The sequence below is a fragment of the Marmota monax genome, unplaced genomic scaffold, assembly GCF_021218885.2.
Source record: "Marmota monax isolate L192 unplaced genomic scaffold, Marmota_monax_Labrador192_F-V1.1 WCK01_AAM20220418_F8-fsc00039, whole genome shotgun sequence".
Lineage (NCBI taxonomy): Eukaryota > Metazoa > Chordata > Mammalia > Rodentia > Sciuridae > Marmota > Marmota monax.
Window position 1 is genome coordinate 14,045,113 of NW_026693602.1, and position 18,610 is coordinate 14,063,722.

Genomic DNA, 18,610 nt, shown 5'->3' on the forward strand with positions numbered 1-18,610 from the left:
CTCAGGGACATGCCCTCATCAACTGCAAGGTACCTGGAAAGTGACAGTTTCTAGCTGAGTCATCATATACCCAGCTATAATTCCATTGCTCTGAAAGAAGGGGAAAATGTATTGGGGGATCATGTAGCCATGCATCATAGCCCTAATTATAGCAGAGATTGGAAAGGGAATAGGTGGCTAAGTTGTTTTGTTTTTTAATATGCTTCAGCCCATCTGTCAATCACAACTATCTGTCAAGGTCCTGCTATTATCTCACCATTGTGAGTAGAGGAAACAAAAACAAAAAAATGAGAGCTCAACCTAAATGGATAAGACTATTCATATAATAATTGAAATATAATTTTTAAAAATGTGCAATTAAGCTAGGCACAGGAACACGTACCTGGATCCAGGCAACGCAGAAGGCTGAAGCAGAAGATGGAGGCCAGCCTCAGCAACTTAGTGAAACCCTGACTCAGAATAACAAATAAAAAGGTCTGGGATGTGGCTCATTGGTGAAGCGCCCCTGGGCTCAATCCCAGCACCAAAAAGAAATAAAATAAAAACCAAACAAATCACAACCATGCGATTAAGTGCATAATTATAAAGGCTCATTTCTAACCCCAGGCCTATGTTTTCTTATATGTCTTTCCAACATGACGCCTTCACATTGGACACATCTAACTTATACTTTTCTTAAAACTTATTCCATGTGGCACCCCTGCATTCACTCCAGCCAGAGACCTGCATGTCCTCACTGACCCCTGTCCCCTTCCCGGCCTCTGTACTCAGACGGCCATCAACTCTGTGGTTCTGCCGAGGAACAGTCACTCCTCTGCCTTCATGCCTCTCTCCAGCTCAAGAGCTCATCATGTTTTTTGCAAGTGTTCTTACACAGATATTTTCTTTTCCTTTTTTTTAATTGATTCTATTTTTTAAATACATGACATTGGAATGCATTACAACACTTATTACACATGTAAAGCACAATTTTTCATATCTCTGTATATAAAGCATGTTGACACCAATTCCTGTCTTCATACATGTACTTTGGATAATGATGTCCATCACATTCCACCATCCTTGCTAACCCCCTGCCCTCTCCCTTCCCCTTCCACCCCTCTGCCCTACCTGAAGTTCCTCTATTCCTCCCATGCTCCCCATCCCTACTCCACTATGAGTCAGACTCTTTATATCAGAGAAAACATTAAGCATTTGGTTTTTTGGTATTGGCTAACTTCACTTAGCATTATCTTCTCCAACTCCATCCATTTACCTGCAAATGCCATGATTTTATTCTCTTTTATTGCTGAGTAATAATCCATTGTGTATATATACCACATTTTTTAAATCATTCATCCATTGAAGGGCATCTAGGTTGGCTCCACAGTTTAGCTGTTGTGAATTGAGCTGCTATAAACGTTGATGTGGCTGTGTCCCTGTAGTATGTTGTTTTTAAGTCCTTTGGGTATAGATCAAGCTGGGTCAAAAGAGTTTCATTCTCTGATTATCCTCCATATTGCTTCCTCAGGGATCTTTCCAAAAACAGATTTATCTGTCTACCCATCTACTTTGTATCAGGTGCTGTCCTAGGGATTTAGCAGTGAACAAAACAGACAAAATGCCTCATGGTGTGTACACTTTATAGATGGAGACCAAAGATGAGTGATACACAAAATAAATGGGTGTGTTAGGAATCGTGTTAGGTGATTAACACCAAGGAGAAAAGCAAACAGAGGGACTCCAGCCTCTCCATCCAGCAGAATGCTCATCAAGTGAGCAGCCATGAAGATCTGGACAAGAGAATCCCAAGAAGAGGGATGGCTGGATTGTAAAGATGTACGGTGGGAGACTCTTGGCATGTTCCAGGAGCAGAAAGGTCCGCAAGGCTGGCAAAAAGGAGGGAGAACGGGTCAGGATGGAACCCGAGAGGGTTGTAGGGACTTTGGATGTTCACTTTGAATCACATGAGAAGCCAGTGGAGAGTGACATGGAGTGTCAGAGTGGTGACATGATTGGACTTAAGTCTGTAAAGGCACCCTCTGCTGTTTTGGGAGTGGACTGAGGGAGAGGCTGGAGGGAGGTGGAAGAAGGCAGACCAGTCAGGAGGTTCTCATCACATCACAGGCGAGGCTGATGGGGGTTTCTCTGAAGTCATAATGGCGGTGTCTCTAGCTACATCTTGAAAGAGCCAATAGGATTTGATGTGAGATACCTGAGCAAGAGAGAAGTCAAGGGTGACATCACATCGTGGCACTTTGAGCTAAGAAATGGAAAGACGGAGATGCCCTTAACTGAGATCGGAGACTGAGGGAGGGCCTGGGTAGACCAGGAGCTTGGTTTTAGAATAATGAGCTGAGGTGTCTCTCTGACCTCTAAGTGAGAATGGCAAGTGAGCAGGTGGTCGGATGAGCCTGGGGTTCGGGCTGGAGAGACGATCATCACCCGGAGGCTGCACAAGTGCAGTCTCCATTCCAGGCATTCTACAAGTGTAACTCACTTAATCCTCAGAATGACACCACAAGCTAGTAGGAAGTATTGTCTTTTATTTCCCAGAGTGGGAAACTGAGGCACACAGAGGTTAAGTAACTTGCCTGAGGCCACAAAGGTAGTCTGTGGAAGTCACAATTTGAGTCTGGTCATGAAGACACCAGAAGTCATGCTTTGGGCCACCATGCTATTACATGCGATAACTTTAGGAGTCTTCAGCATGTGAGCAGCATGTAGTTTTGAGTCCAGTTGAGATCACCAAGGGACAATAATAAAGAAAAGAAAGGGCTGAGGAATTTGCTTAAAAAGAATATGGTTGGCTTGGGACTGGAGATGTAGCTCAGTGGTAAGAGCTTGTCCAGCATGCATAAGGCCTTGGGTTTGATCCCAGTACTGCAAAATAATAATCGTAACATGGATGGATGGAGGGAAACAAGTAGGGACTTAGAGGAAATAAAATTGGCTCTGAGAAGACCAAGACTCGAGCGGGGTATTGGACACATGGAGTCTGTGTATGCTGATTTTTTTGCATAATGAAAATTCATCATCAAAGGACATCACCAAAAAGTGACCATGAAGCCTGAAGAAAGCCAGGAGCTTGGTACTCTGGCCGTCAAGTGCTCTGATTGCTGCGTAGCAAACCCCAACACTTCACGATGTTAAAAAACAACAATCATAAACAGTGTGGAGGTTCCTCATAAAGCTAAGCATAGAACTAGCATGCTCCTCAGCAATCCCAGTTCTGGGCATGATCCAGAGAAATTAAAATCTGTCTGTCGAAGCTGTATGTGCACTTCCACGTTCATGGCACCGTCCTTCACGAGAGCCAAGACAAGCCACCAACCTGAGCATCCATCAGCAGAGGAGTGGACATAGAGGATATGATCCTATCCGTGATGGAATAGGATTCAGCCTCAATGACATTCTGTCATTTGAAATAATCTGGATGAACGTGGAAGGCACATTAGGCCAAGTGAAATAAATCAGGCATGGAAAAACTGATCCTGCATTTCATTTACTCGTGGAATCCAAAAAAAAAGTTGAACTCCTAGCATTAGAGAGTAGACCGGCAATTAACAGAGGCCAGGTGGGGTGATATTGGTCAAAGGGTACGATTTCAATCAGGAGGAACACATCCTGAGACCTGCTGTGCAGATAGTGACAACAGCTGGTAACAACACATTGCATACTTGAAAATTGCAAAAGGAGGTTTTTAAATAGTGACCCACAAAAAATCGTTAAGAATGATGGCTATGTTGATCTGCTTGATTTAATCACTGCATAAGCTATGCACATGTCGGAATATCACATTATAATGAGCATCGTAGTTGTCATTTGTCAACTAATATTTTTTAAAACACAGTTGTTTATCTTACTCAGAAATCTTTGATCTGGGCAGGGCTCCAAGGGACGCCTCTGGGCCTGAGGACCTGTGCGGAGGGAGGGTGGCTCACTTGCAGGGCTGGCAGGTGGCTCATCTCGGCTGGTTGCTCGAGCAGTCCCATCTTTAGTCCCAACTTGATTGTTGGTCAGTCCCCAGATTAACTGAAGATAAGAAATGCAGACGAGAATGACCTGGAGGCTCCAGTGTGCTCACTCTCCACCGCCAACGACCCTCCGGAGAACCTGGAGAAAGCTTCTGATGCTGGGACGGCTTCCTTGGCACCGATGACCAGAAGTGAGGAGATTATACGCAGGTCTCTGTGAGTGTCAGGGGAGCCCCTGAACTTTACAGTAAGAGACATCAGCATTTTACGGATACCGTTTAGAAACAGCTCCTTCTAGGAACTTCCCCCTGTAAAATATTTTAAATAGCTGCCAGAAGATGGGGAGGGGGGCGAAAAGGTACAGATTCTTATGTGTCTGACAAAGACTAAATGCCAGCAGAAGCCATTTCCCCCTCCTCTTCTTATTCATGATTGAAAATTGTTCTGCCGCAGTGTTTTCAGAAGGCGGTCACCCAGTGTTCTCCGCTGCTGGCCGCTGTTGAAGCTGCTGGAGTCCACTGAGAGTTTCTGACACCAAGACCTGACTCCCCAGTGCCTCGACTTCAAGTCAGGAAGAGGCCGCGGCGTCGGGGCTCTGCCTCCCCGTCACGACCTGGCAAGTACCGCTGGGGCCGGGCAAGCTGTTCTGAACTCCCCCACGGACGTGAGATGAGTGTGGTCATCCCACATGCCACCAAACCGCACCACCGGGCCCGCTGGGCTCTGGCAGAGGAGCCGAGGAGGAAGCAACTGCAAACACACACAGGAGGAGACACAGAGGCCGACTTCGCTTCCCCAGCGCCACCAGCCTGAGAGGATGGGTGTCTGGAGCCATCCGCTGTGACTCAGCCCATGTTTGATCAGGGAGCCATATTTTTGCAAGTTGTATCTTTGCTCGTGTTTTATTATTTGAGGACAGATTTAAACAGGCCACTTGTCTCTGTGGCGAAAGCTCTTGGGTGTCGTCTTGAACAGGACGAACCATCGCTGACACAGCCACTGGACAAGAGTCAAAGTGTTTCTCAGACTCTCACAGGTGGAAGTGGGTCTCAGGACCAGGCCTCCGCCCATCTACCCTCTAACCACAGAGGGAAGCAGAGGGCGAGAGAGAAGGGGGCTGTTGGAGCTGAGACAGACCTTTCCAGGCACACCTCCAGTGACCTGCTCCTCCAACGAGGCCCCATCCATTCAAACTATGAACCCATCAAATACATGGATCGATCCACTCACGAGGTTTGAGCCCTCACGATCTAATCATTCCTTAAAAGCCCCCTCTGGACACTGCTGCACTGGGGACCAAGCCTTCAAGTACATGAGCCTTTGGGGGACACTCCAGGCCCCCACCATGACAGTTCTCCCCGCCCTGCCCTGGTTTCTAGGAGATCCCCGTCTCCTGGTTTTCCGACCTCTCATTTGCCCTTTCTCATCTTCAGCTTCTCACACCTCCTTGTCCTCTGGCCACTTCTCTCTTCCTTCCGCATGCTCCGTGGCCTCATTCTTGCTGATGGCCTTGACAGTCCCTCTGCCCCCTCTCTGTCCCCGTGGTGGTGGTAGTGGTGACAGTAGCAGTAGGCAGAGTAATTAGAGTAACAGTGACTGTGGTGCAGCCTGGGCAGTTAAGGACAACATGGTTTTAACCCTGATTATTGCAGAAGCCTTCTAGAACTTTCCTGATCCGTGACCTTCCCCCTTCTCGTAATCCTTCCAAGTACGAATTCAGTCAGGCCACTCCCTACTCTCCATCTTCCAATGGCTCCAGTGGCCCTGGGGATAAAATCCGAATTCATGGTTTGGTTTAAAAGGCCGGTCACCACCCAGCCCTATCTACCTCAGCCCTTCCGGGTCCCCTTTGGCGTCAGTATCCCAGGTAACATGCGTTTGGCATGTCTGCCGTGCAGTTTCTCATCTGTGTCTGACTCGCCCTTCTCTTGCCTCTTCTGAACCCGACTCCCTGTATCCTGCCAGAGCATCTGACATTGCCCCTCCAGGAACATAAACCCCGTTGTCCAGGGGTGTCCCCCTGTGTGCTTCCTCCATCACAGCACAGTCCAATAATGAGTAGGACTGTCTTGCCATTTTCTAATGACTGCGTCCCTCTTGCCTGTGTGCCTGTTGAGATAGCAGGTGTTGATGGAAAGAGTGGACCACAGCTCAACCATGAATTGATACCTACAGGTTTCTTTTTCCAGTTCCAGCTTGCTTCACCCCTGAGGTTGCTCGTAGTCTAGCGAGGGAGACAGAAATGTAAGTAGATAATTATCCAGAGGAGCCAATGGACTCCATAGGCTCATCCAGGAACCCCACATTAGCAACCAATGACACCATGAAGAAATGGACACACAGAGAGGGAAGATGAGGGAGTAGCGTTTTTGATAACATAGACTATCAGAGACTTGTCAAGATATGTGCTTCATAAAACAAAGGTCACTGAGGGAGGGCCACACCTGCCTTTGGGCTAACAGTGACACATGAGGCTGCACCTCTGGATAAAGTTCACCCGACCGGTTTCGAATCCACTTCATCAAGAGCATGGTGAGGTGCTTGATACAGTCAGGGTGATCCTTTGGTGTCCTCTGCTCTACCAAATGCATAATCTTTATTTGTAAAATGAAATACCAAGTTGAGTGTGGTGGTGCACAGCAGCAACTCAGGAGGCTGAGGCAGGAGGATGGCAAGTTCAAGGTCAGCCTGGGCTACTTAGAGAGAGAAGGAAGGAAGGAAGGAAGGAAGGAAGGAAGGAAGGAAGGAAGGAAAGTCCGTCCAGCCAGGGATGTAGCTCAGTGTACTGTACTTTTCTAGCATGTGTGAGCCTCTGGGTTCCATTCCTAGTACCAAAAAGAAAAAAAATTAAATCTAGCTTCCCGTTCTTCTGCACCTGTTCACTAAACCTCAGAGTCTCTCCTCCTGGGTCCTCTGTGGTCCACCGTCTTGCACAGAAAGCTCCCAGCTGGCTCTCTCACCTCCCTTAGAGGCCCTTCACCTTCCCTCTGCCCTGTATTCAGCAACAACTGCACAGGCAAGCTCCCGACTCGGCCCACCCACCGCATCTTTCATCACCCGCCTGATTTGCCGTCGCCCCGCCTCTAACCTCCCCCTGGCCCCTAGGATTGGGCAGTGTTCTCCTCCTTCTGCTTCAGCGGCTCCTGATCTGGCCTCACCACCCCACGGCCTCACCCACACTCAACCTCTCGTTCACCCTGCAAAGGAATCGCCAGAATGCATGTTGGCCTCACACCGTGACCTCTGCGGGTCGGCTTTCTGCACCCCATTTCTCTTTGCAGCTGCTGGGGCCGCTGTGTGAGCAACTGACTTGGCTGTTCAGAGCTGCAGTCTCAGATGACACCCTAGTGAGTGCCCGCCGATAACGCACAGGACTCTGACTCGCTCTGCCTGACAAGGGTGTGAGGTCCACGCTCCCTTCACCTCTCCTTCCCATGACCCGCAGGGATTCTGCAGAGCCCTGCGGTTGAAGACCACTGAGTGACAGCACATTCTACTAAAGCCCAAGGGGCAGGCTCCACGTCTCTGAGTCAGGTTTTACCATAGGCCTTGCAAGATCCCAGGAAGCCGTGTGACTTGATGGGTATGTGGACGGAGCCCGGAGAAAGACCACCTGGTCAGAGTCCCACTCACCCATTCACCAGCTGAGGCTCACTGGGCAACTTACCTCACTTCTCTGTGCCTGAGAGTGATCGTAATGGTTCCTCCCCCTTTGTTAAGATGGAGGGGAGGGCTTAGTGGAATGCTGCTGACCCAGCGGGTGGTAGATAAATGTCTGCCAATATTAACTTCCAAGAGAAACCTGGGGACAAAGGTAAGTGACTCAGCCCAGCCTCCTAGGAACATGGAAGACATCCTGTGGTCAGCAAAGTCCTTCTTGAACCTGAAGCACACAGACAGTCCCCTCGCAAACTGCTAACTATGTTTGCAGACGTGACAGCCCCGTGCTGGGTTCATCCAGTGGTGTGACTGGCTCCACAAAGGAGTGTACTTCCTGAGGTTTGCTACAGATTTAGGTCAAGTGAAAGATGATACACAGTGGGAACGGACTGGAGCGTCTGATTAGTCTTGTAAATCTGAGGTTAATTGGAAGTTGAGCATTGCAATTCTAGGAAATAGGTTACTAGGCATGTTTGTATATTTCTGAATCTGTCCCCTGTTTATAGCTACAAACATATGCCATTAATTTACGATTTTCTTTCTACAGGCTTCATCAGGGTAAACACAAAGAGATTAGTCATTAAACCCAGAAGGAATTTGAGAGCAGGACATAAAATTTGAAGAAGGTTATACACTGGGGTGGGGGCGGGGGGATGATGTAAGAAGTAAAAGCAATAGAAAATTAGCTGCTAAATCTTGAGATAATGCATTTTTACAGGTTGTTCTTAACAATACTTGCCATATTGCACTTTAATCTGTGATCCTCCAAGCTAAACTAAGCGGGTCCCCAGGGAGCAGGGGAAAGGCCTTTCTGGGAGTGTAAGTAGGTCTTTCCAACAGCAAAACAAAGCCAAATCTTTCTTGCCTGAGTTTGTATTGTCTTTATTACCTTTTGCGCCCCAACCCTACAGGGGGTGTAGACTGCAGATGCTGACTCTGGTGCCTGTCTATTTGCCCGACCAAAATGTGGAATGAGATTGGAACTCTGATTCTTTGGGCTCAGTCCCAGCCACTCTTGCTAGCCAGTGAGAAAGTTTAGGAAGAGTGACTTCCTCCTCATGCCTGTGGGTTGAGGGGAGGAACTGGTGCTCACAGTCACAATCTCTAGTCCTCTAGGCCAGAATCCAAGAAGCCCTGCAATCTAAAGTTTCTCATATATTTGGCACAAAAACTCCTTTGGTTGCAAAACCGGACCTTTTTGACATGAAGCTCTGCATGGTCTCAGTTGACCTCAGTCGGGGCAGCAACGTGTGCACTTTGTGGTAGAAACGTGAATTATGTGGTGCTGACCCAGACTCCACGAGAAACATCGTAAGTGCAATATGTACCAATTGATCTTTCTAGAATCTGAACGAATCTGATGCCCCCACCTGGCTGGCCCCAGGGGCTCAGGGAGAGGAGGGTGGGCGCTGTCCTCAGTGCTCTGAGGTGAGAAGAGGTCTGAACAGAAAGGACACCACTGGGCTCGTGAAGAAAGCAGACTGCAAATCTAGAAGGGTGGCGTCCATCAGATGGAGGGGAGCCCGGGGGGCTGTCAGGGTTGTCGATCTCACGTGACTGACCTACCGCCCATCACCGTCAGCCCCAGCACAGAACAGTGGATCTTGCCCTCTGCCCTCCTGGAGCCCTACCTCAGCCCCACCGAGGCTGCCTCGCCAGGATCCCTCTTCCTTTTCACTCCTTCACCATCTCTCTGAACAATTCCTCTTCTATTTCCTCAAATTCCACACTTAAAGTTCATTGGTAGTGATGTTACGTTTAAGATTCCTGAAAAGAGTAAGCTTCTTCCTGATTCTGCTTTTTTATTTAAAATTCAGGTTACCCGGGTTAAGACCATGCTCCACCACTTCCTAGCTATGTGCCCAGAGATAATCATTTCACCTTCTTGTGCCTCCGTTTCCTCATCCATAAAATAACAACCCCACAGTTGTGAGAGGGTCCAATGAGCCAATATTATGTGAATTACTTAGAACGGCACCAGGGAAATCATGAGTGCTCCTCAAACCTAAGCCATTGTTTCTGAATCTCCACGACTGTCTTCTAAATGAGCTCCATATGCTAGTAAGTTTTTTCCTTATAGAAATATAAATCTCCATATAAAAAAATACAATGAAAAGAGGGTAATGAAACATTTGATATATAAACTCCAAAATAGAACCATCAGGTAGGAACAAGTCTTTGAGAAGGTCCTTTGTATGAGATGCTCATTTTTATTTTCAGATTACCTATAAACACTAATGTAAATCACATGGTCCGGCTTATTCACTAATTTAAGTCTGCATTAAATTGTAGTCAATCACTTAAGGATTACAATGACAAAAGACATTTTCCCAAAGATAATCCTTCCCTGAAATCCCCCACACACTGCTCCATCATATTTAGTGTAGAAGAAAAGGTCCCCACAACCTTCCCAAGCCCTCAAGAGCCACACCTGTCCCAACTGTCTTTGCTGGTTATTTCCACCAGTATCTTCCTAGCCTTCGGGGGCATGTCAGTGCTTAGACCTCATCCCATGGTCGTCCTGGGGGAACCAAGATCCCTAGACACTCACCCACTTTCTCACCTCCTACTCTGACAGTGGAATTAACATTGGGGCTGATTTGATTTGTCCTCCCCATCCCGGGTCCTAAGTGGACCAACCTGTGTCTGTCTGTCTCAGTCTTCTTTACCTCCACCCTCCTATTTTATATCTCAAAAAAAAAAAAAAAAGCTATTCAGCAAAAAAAAAAAAAAAGAAGGTCCAACTTAAGAAAAAAAATCCCACTTAAATGTGGGTTTAAAGTCAAAGAGACTTGAGATTGAAAAACTGCCAGTTCTTACTGCTCCCTTACTCACAGGAGGGTTTACAGCTCCTGAAATCCTGCCAGGGCTTTGAAAATGAAAGCTTGCAGTTAGAAAATGATGGCTCACGACAGCAAGGATCAGTCATGTGACGGGCAGAGCGGTTTCCGTCAGCGCGTCCTGCACCAGACAGCTCGGAAACGGAGGTTCATCAGTCAGACAGCGTCCACGGAGGCCGAGGGCAGCAGAATCCAGCTGCGGCAATTAATCATTTAATTGCTTTCTGATTCACTTTAAATGTCTTTTAAAAAGATATTAAAGGAAAACATTATTGAAAGGACATTTTAGGCTGTTTAATAAAGATCCAATACACCCTTTGTGAACCAGAAAATAAATGGATCTCTAGCCCAATCCCATTCGATGTTTTCTTGGGCAACACTTACTTATTCAGAGGAAAGAGTGACAGTCTTGCTCCTGGCAGGAGAAATAGCGCATAAAAAAGCGCTTAGGAAAGAAAGCATGAGTGCGATTAAAAATAGGGGTTTTGTCTGTCTTGGTTTGGGGCTCAAGAGTAGGGTGTGTGGGAGGAGCAGGGAAAGCAAAGTGGCCTTGAAGGTTGAGAGAGAGAGCTGTCTGTCTTGGGTTATGACTAGCCTGTCACCTCCTTATCTGCCGTGACCTTGGGCACATTATGTACCTTCGGGGGCCTTCCAAGATGTACAATGGAAGTAATAATACCATTTCCAGTGTTACTGCAAACATTAGAAGGAGCCTATGAAACGAGCAACCCGGAGCCTGGCACAGAAAAGGCAGCTGTTACATGGTGTTAGCTGTTACTACCCCTGTGCCCTGGAGAGAGGTCCACAGGGAGGAGAAGGGCAGGGGGAGACTGGAGGGGTCCAGGTGAGATGTGGGGGCCCTGGACTGGGCAGAGCACAGCACGGAGAGCAGCAAAGAGAAGCCTGACGGAATGCCAAGGACGCTTGGCAGATCCAAGAAACCGAGGCTCAGAAAGATGATCTGGCCCAAGTCATCTGATGCAAGGGAGGAGGCGAAGCCCAGAGAGTCCAAGAAACGGTCAAAATGGGTATCGCTCCAGACGCAGAGCCCAGACCTCCACGGGGAGCCAAGGCCAGAGAACGCCACGCTGAGCGTGGACCTCTGGGAAGATCACAGAATGGCCCAGTCCGTGTTTTGTTGTGCAGTGACGCGTCTCGATTGCAGTAAGAAGAGCTGAGACAACTTCCCGGGACAACTTTCCAATCCACAGCCCAGGTGACAGGGGTTGCCACACTGCCCAGCCCGGACACCAGGCAGTGTCCTCTTCCAAGTTCACCTGTTCACATCCCTGGACGCTGGCAACCAACCTCAGTCCTTGCTCACCCAGGGCCTTCTCAGCACAGGCACCTGCTGATGCTGTCCTCAGGCCGCTTCGGCCCTGCCCATAAGACTCTGTTTGCAGATAACAGGTAGAGAACTACCTGGCACTTCCAAACAGCAGGGCAGCAGCCAGTAACTCGACACCTCTGACGTTTTCATTAGGTGCTGTCTTAGAGGATTCCTTGGGAAGCAGCCTAAATAATCCTGCACCGATCTGCTCCAAGGGGATTAATGTCACCTAGGCACTGGGGCCTCCTCCCCTCACCCAGCACGAGTGCTCCATCGTCATCTGGGTGGGTTTCAGCTGTGTCAGCTCCACGTAATTCACAAAGGAGTCAACCTGCAGATCCATCCCGCCTTCGCGTGCCCGCCGCGTGCACAAGGGAGACTTCAGAGCGTATATAAATGGACTTTAATATTGCAGCATACCTTTTGGGATGTATGTCTAATTTGCTAGAACATGCAGAAGAGCTGACAAGCCACTTTGCACCTTTTGGAGGCCTCTGCTCTATGAAACACAGAGTGCGCTCTCTTTCTCTCTCTCCCCCTCCTGCACTCCCCACAGAAACTCTCTGGGGCTTGCGCTCCAGCCCTTGTAAGAGGACTAGGAGGGATTTTTGCTTTTCTTCCACTAGAATTGATATTTTTCTCTGAAAACAGGCTAAGGTTTGACAGTATTATTCATTTCAGGTAAGTTTGCTGACTGATCTCCACTTAGTGCCCTGGCACTTCCTGTATACCTGGCCAGCTTCAAGGAACAAAACTGAAAATGTAGTGTTTTGCAGGCATTAAACATGCCTGGTGTAAATTTTCAAATGACTTATACTTTACAAAGGGAAGTAGGATCTGGGGAGGTGATGACCACATAGAGCAAAGGTGGTTTAGAAGTCAACTCTCTGTAGATGGTGAGTTGTTCCTTCTAGGCGCTTCTTGGTATTTTTCATCAGGGACAGTAGGGTGCAAGTCTTTCTCTTTATGCAGGTTGCACTTGGCTCAGACAAGTAGGCACTGATATCCATGGTGGTCTTCTTTTTTATATTAATGATAAAAAATCTGATTTTTATTGGTACTATTTTTCCTTTGCCACCGGTGTATCAGAGAAGGTGTTGCTATTACTCCCACTTAACAGAGAAGAATCAGCTTCAGAGAGTGTATCAGGGCTCTCCAGAGAACCAATGAATAAAACAGAACTGAACAGATGAGGGATTTACCAGGGGGTCTGGCTGTGTGCTGATGGAGGCTGAGGAGCCCCGTGATCTGCCGTCAGCAAGCTGGGGAACCAGGAAAGCCAGGGGCAGGGCTCAGAACCAGAGAACCCCCCAGTCCCAGTGCAAGGACCTGAGGACCAGGGGGTGGTTGGAGCCAGTCCCAAAGGCAGGAGAACCTGAAGCCAGGGTGTCCAGGAAGGAGAAGCTCCGGGAGGAGCAGTTCCCCTGCCATCTGCCTTTTTGTTCTCTCTGGGTCCTCGACTGATTGGATAATGCCCACCCACACCGGGGGAGGACTTATCTTTCTTACTCAGTGCACTGACTCCAATGCGGGTCTCTTCTGGAAACACCCCAGGGATGTTCCCAGAAATCATGCTTCTCCAGCCATCTGGGTGCTCTTTAGCCCAGTCAAGTTGACACCTCAAATTAACCATCACAGAGAGTGAAGTGATACCCAAGGTCAGAAACCGAGTAAACCAGAACTTGGACCTACGTCCCTTTTCTACCAGAACCAGATTTAAAAATCATCAGAACTCACTAGAACAATGCCTGATATCCATCCATGGTAACGGCCTCCGGACTTACTGTGATGTGCTAGGTTTTTACACACAAACATTCACACACTCGTGCTATGAGCGATACCCTCATATGAGCGCCAGGTAGTTCTCTACCTGTTATCAGGAGAAAGCAGGTCACCCCTGTGATACTTACTGACTTCCTACTCTACGCTTGACTTTGTGGATGGGATGTGGTCCCTTCCACTCGTACCTGCAGCTTAGCTAGGTAGGCAAGGCCTAGTCCAGGCAGCTCACACTCCAGATGCCAGAAACGGCATGGCAAAGCTGGAGGAGATTCAGACGCAGGAGACTTCTCTCAGGACAAGGAGGACTTGGGGACATTAGGTCAGAGAGAGGGAGCTCTGGTAGGAACTGAGGGAGGAGCAGCCCTTGTTAGCCGGAGATTGCTGGAAACCGGAAGGGCATCCAAGAGAAGTGAGACTCCCTGGCGTGGTGAGTGGCACCAGGCAGAAAGAGCAGAGCTCATCGGCAAGGTCTGATGCCACAGAAGCCCTTGCCTCTTTTGGGGGGGAGGGGGTCACTCAAATTTTAGTTATCTGAAAAAAATTGAACCAAGTATAATACAACTTATTTCCCCTCAGAAATTTATCTTTGTGCTTTTAACTAAAAGCTTCTTTGTCCTAAAATTAATAGACCAGATTTTTTTTTAAAAAAAATCAGTTTCTATAGGTATAAAAGTGCCTGTTTTGTTTTTAAAGTCCACAAGTTGGTTTTGATTGATTGATTGATTCATTCATTCATAATAGATATATTTCCAGGGTACAGTGTGATGATTGAATACATGCAGAGATTATGTAATGATCAAATCAGGATAATTAGCAAACCTGTCACCACCTACATTACCTTTTCTTTGGGGGTGAGGCTGTTAAAAGCCTCTGGTCTTGCTTGGAATGTGTGGTGTTATTGTTAACTATAGACACCCCAATGTGCAGTAGACACCAGCGCCTCTTCCTCCCCTCTACCTTGTACTCATGGCACAGCTTCTCCCTGTCTCCCCCTCCCCTGACTCTTCCCAAGATTTTTCTTAACAATTTTGTTTAAACAAATTTCCTCTAGTGGGTAAAAGTCAAATAAATTCACCCAAACGGAACTTTCAGAAGTAGATGATATAAACATGCACAGAGAAGTATCTACATAGTATATTTCCACGATGGGAAATTCGCCCCATCCAAGGGGCTGGTTCTCTTCCTAGTGCATAAACTCTCAGCTCTTATGTGTCTTTCTGGTGCATCGTACCCGTAGCAATCCGGGTCACTGGGGCACTCATTTACAAGTATGCCTTTGGGTTCTTTGACATTATTGATCTTCAAAAATCCATGTCACCAAGCTCAGAGTAGGCCTTAGCAAGCTCAGAGTGAATGTGCACACTGAAAATCCTTGGCTGTGGCCTGCCTAAGACGCTGGAAAAGGAGGCTGCAGGCTAGGGACCTAAGAGATAAGACAGAAGACTCCCTACTTCAGCTCTCTTCTCCTGGGCTGCTTTGAATACTGCATTGGAAATTCACAGCAAAAAAGCAACACCACAGATTAAGATGTCCATTTACTCGGCCCCTTTCAGGCACCAGCTCCCCTGCATGATTTCACCTAACTCCAAAACCAGACAGGAAGGGGAGTCCCCACAGACAGAGAAGTGCAGGAAAAGGGAGGTCCATCCTCTGTCAGGCCGCATGGACAAGGAACAGGAGGCCGCAGAGCTGGAGCAGGCCTCCTGCTTCACAGCCTGCTGTGGGCAGCTGTGTTTGGTTGGAATGGACAGGAGCCCAGCCAGTTAAAATGCAGTCCACACAGATGTGCGCTGGGTTGCACCCTCCCGGATTTGTACATCGAAGCCCTGACCTGCAGTGTCACTCTATTTGAAGACAGTGTGTTTAGATAAGGTTATAAAGATAGGACCCTTTTCCTTAGAAGCAGAGAAAGAAGCACCGGAGCACTTGCCCTCAGAGAAGACACGACAAGGATTCGGCAGGAAGGCAGCTATCTGTAAGCCAAGGGCAGAGACCTCAGGAGAAACCCAACCTGCCAGCACTTTGATCGTGAACTTCCAGCCCAATACAGAACTCCGGCTGTTGAGGCTGCTCGGTTTGTGTTTTGTCACAGCGGCCGCAGCAAACTAATACCCACATCTTCAGCTTTTTCACATAGCTGTCCTGTGCTGCCTTGACCCTGACTGTCATGAAGGACGTGGAACCCGAGGAACAGGTTTCTGAAACAGTAGGCTGTTCCCCTTGGTTAGCACAAAGAGCTCTGTTGGAATGCATGGATCCAGAACACCTTGGAGGGGCTCTAAGTGCATTTCAAATTCCCCAGGGTGAAGGACCCATCACCCCTTCCCCTTGCCAACAGATACCCGGCCCTGCTGTGCATGTCTGGTGGGCAGCTCCAACACGAGAAGCTTGCAGGAAGGTCCAAGGACATCCGACCCAATGGTATTCCCTCACCAGATGCTTGGATGGCTAAGCCACAGAGCAACATGCTGGTAAAGGCTTAGTACCCAGTTCTTGGGTGGGAGGAGACCGATTTACATCACTTGTCAATTTCTCTGTTAAAAATACCTCCCATTATGACTGATTCTGAGCTGCCAACATGGAGTGGCTGAGTCACAGAAATGGGAAGAAATGCCCACATGGACGCTCTCCAGCCAGTACCCCCCACCTCCAGCAGGGCCTAGGAGTGCAGGCTCTCAGGTTTCTGACCACTTACTAGGATTTCTTCTCTCTGCAGAAGGCACTCACATTTTGAACGGTACTGACCTAAATTCCTTAAGCTTAACAGTCTTCCAAGAGGCTCCCTGAAGTCCAGAAGCTCACTATTTTATTAGGATAAATTCTGGACTCACAAAGTTATAAGAAAACATTTTCAGAAAAAAAACCATTTACTCATAAAATCATCTACGATAAGTGTTAGGCTCCGTTCTCTCCCTCTTTTTCCCCTTTCTGCCCTCCATCTATGAGTGTTTTCTCAGAGGCCTTCCTTCCCTTTCCCCTTTCTTGTCCTGTCTCCAGTTCTCCCTGTCCCACAGGGTGGCTCTTCTGTGCCCTCGTCTCTCTTCAGCAAAGAGCACCAACTTCCCAGTGGTCTCCTACAACTCAGCTTTGCTGTGGGGCTGATCTGGACGCTGATCTTTGTTAGAAGGAGCAGGAAAGATTACACCCTCTCAAGTCGCTCAAGGGTAAAACCCAAAGCAGCCAACAGATTAAAGCCCCTGTGGGATTAAAGGCAGATAATGGAGAATCACGTTAGCCCTCTTTATCCAGGCTTTCCCGGAGCCAGTTCAGCTTTGTTCTTTCTTTTATCAAACAGCCATCAGTAGAGGAGCCAAAGCCTGTGGTACAGAAAAGGGACAAATGGCAATTGGAGTGGGGGATGGTCCATGCTGACATCCAAACAGGACGTAATTAGGGCCGACCTTGGGAGGCAGCAGGAGCATGGAAACAATGACACAGATAAAAGCCAAGCAGACATATTTTGAAGCAAAATCAACAGAATCGGGCCCCTGATTAGAGCTGGAGGTTCTGGATGCTGCCTGAGCCAGAGGAGTCACCTGGAGCTCCCACTGAGCTACTCAAATGAGAACACCCTTGGGTGGCTCCAAGCCCCCAGCACCCAGAATAAAGTCTAATTCCTCATAAGGACGGCCACAGTTTTGCACCCCCTGATCATCAAACTTGGACTAACTCACTCAGTAAATATTTACGGAACAGCTACTACGCATTATGCTGGGCCAGAGAATCAAAAATGGGGGAAATCACAGTCCTGTGAGAAGCTCCGAGTCTGAAGGGCATGACCTTCAAATAATTCAACACAAGCAGGCCCAGCCTGGGCTCACAGCACTCTCCTCCTGAGTAGCTTATGTTGACAACGCCCACCACAGGCCAGAGGCTGCCCTCAGCCCTGGGACCAGCACTCACTTCTCCTCATTTCTCAGGCAGGCCGCAGACCATTGCTCTGGGGTTGTCTGCGAGGAGAGCCGAGGCCTCTGGGAACCTCAGGACCAGAGACTGACAATGGCAATGAGAGCCAACTCCAGACCCGTGGAGCGATGCCTTTATCAAGGCTTGAGAGCCGGGAGCAGGGCCAGAGTGGCCAGAGGAGTGACCAAGGAGGGGGCAGGGGGCGGGGGAAAGCAAGTCCTGGAATCCGGGAAGCAGCGATTTCCTAGAATAAAGGAGAACTGAGCTGTGCTTGGTGCAGCAGAGAGGCTAAGAAGAGAGGACCAGCAGGACGCCCCGTGGGCACTCCCTCGTGGACAGGGGTAGAAAGGTGCCCACGGATGAGGGGGGCTTCCCAAAGACGCCTAGCAGGTGCTGGGAAGGTGGGGCATCAGGTGGGATCAGAGGAGTGGCTTTGGGGGAGAAGGGAGCCACTTCCTCCTCCAGACACTGTGGACAAGTGTGTGGAGACACCGATCCAAGGAGGCCACTAAGGGTTCACCATCAAGCTCTGCCACTTACTTTCTGTGACCCCCAACAAGATATTCAGGCCTCTGATCCTTGGTTTCTTCATCTACAAAGTGCCTTTTGTTGTGAGGATAAGTTGAGAAAATGCACGTGGAACCATCTCGCCCACCCGCCCACGGCCTGCACTGGACCACGTGAGCGAGTTCCACGGGCCTCCCCCCCCCCTCCGCTCACGCGCATCAGCCCTCTGCGGAGTTCTCTTGGAGGGGGCTCACAGTGAGCCCACACCACTGCACTCCAGGTGGTCAGCGCACCCCCTGCTGTCCCCAAACTGCTGCTGAGTCCTGGAATGAGCTAGACACCAGGTCCAAACAGCACCATCATGACCACAGTTTCCTGAAGCCTTTACAGTTTTGACCTAAAATCTCCCACGCACTCTTACGAGTCTTGGCCGGGCCTGGATTGTACCTGGATGACACCCACCGTGCTATACATAGGTCACCTGTGTCCAGCTTTGAATCAAGCTCCTGGGAGAGTCTCTATCTGTCACGAGAACATACCTTTGGCTGACCCACCCCCCTAATTTTGCTGGACACTTCCAGGCTGACATAGACCAGGGCTCATAAGAAGACCAAACAGGAGTGAGTTCC

At 48.6% G+C, this 18,610-nt stretch overlaps 1 long non-coding RNA gene across 2 annotated transcripts in view; it reads right to left on the minus strand.

The window, feature by feature from the left end:
* The window catches only part of LOC124103067 (uncharacterized), a 93,056-nt gene that overhangs the window by 25,960 nt on the left and 48,486 nt on the right, over nt 1-18,610 (minus strand). The window lies entirely within an intron of this gene.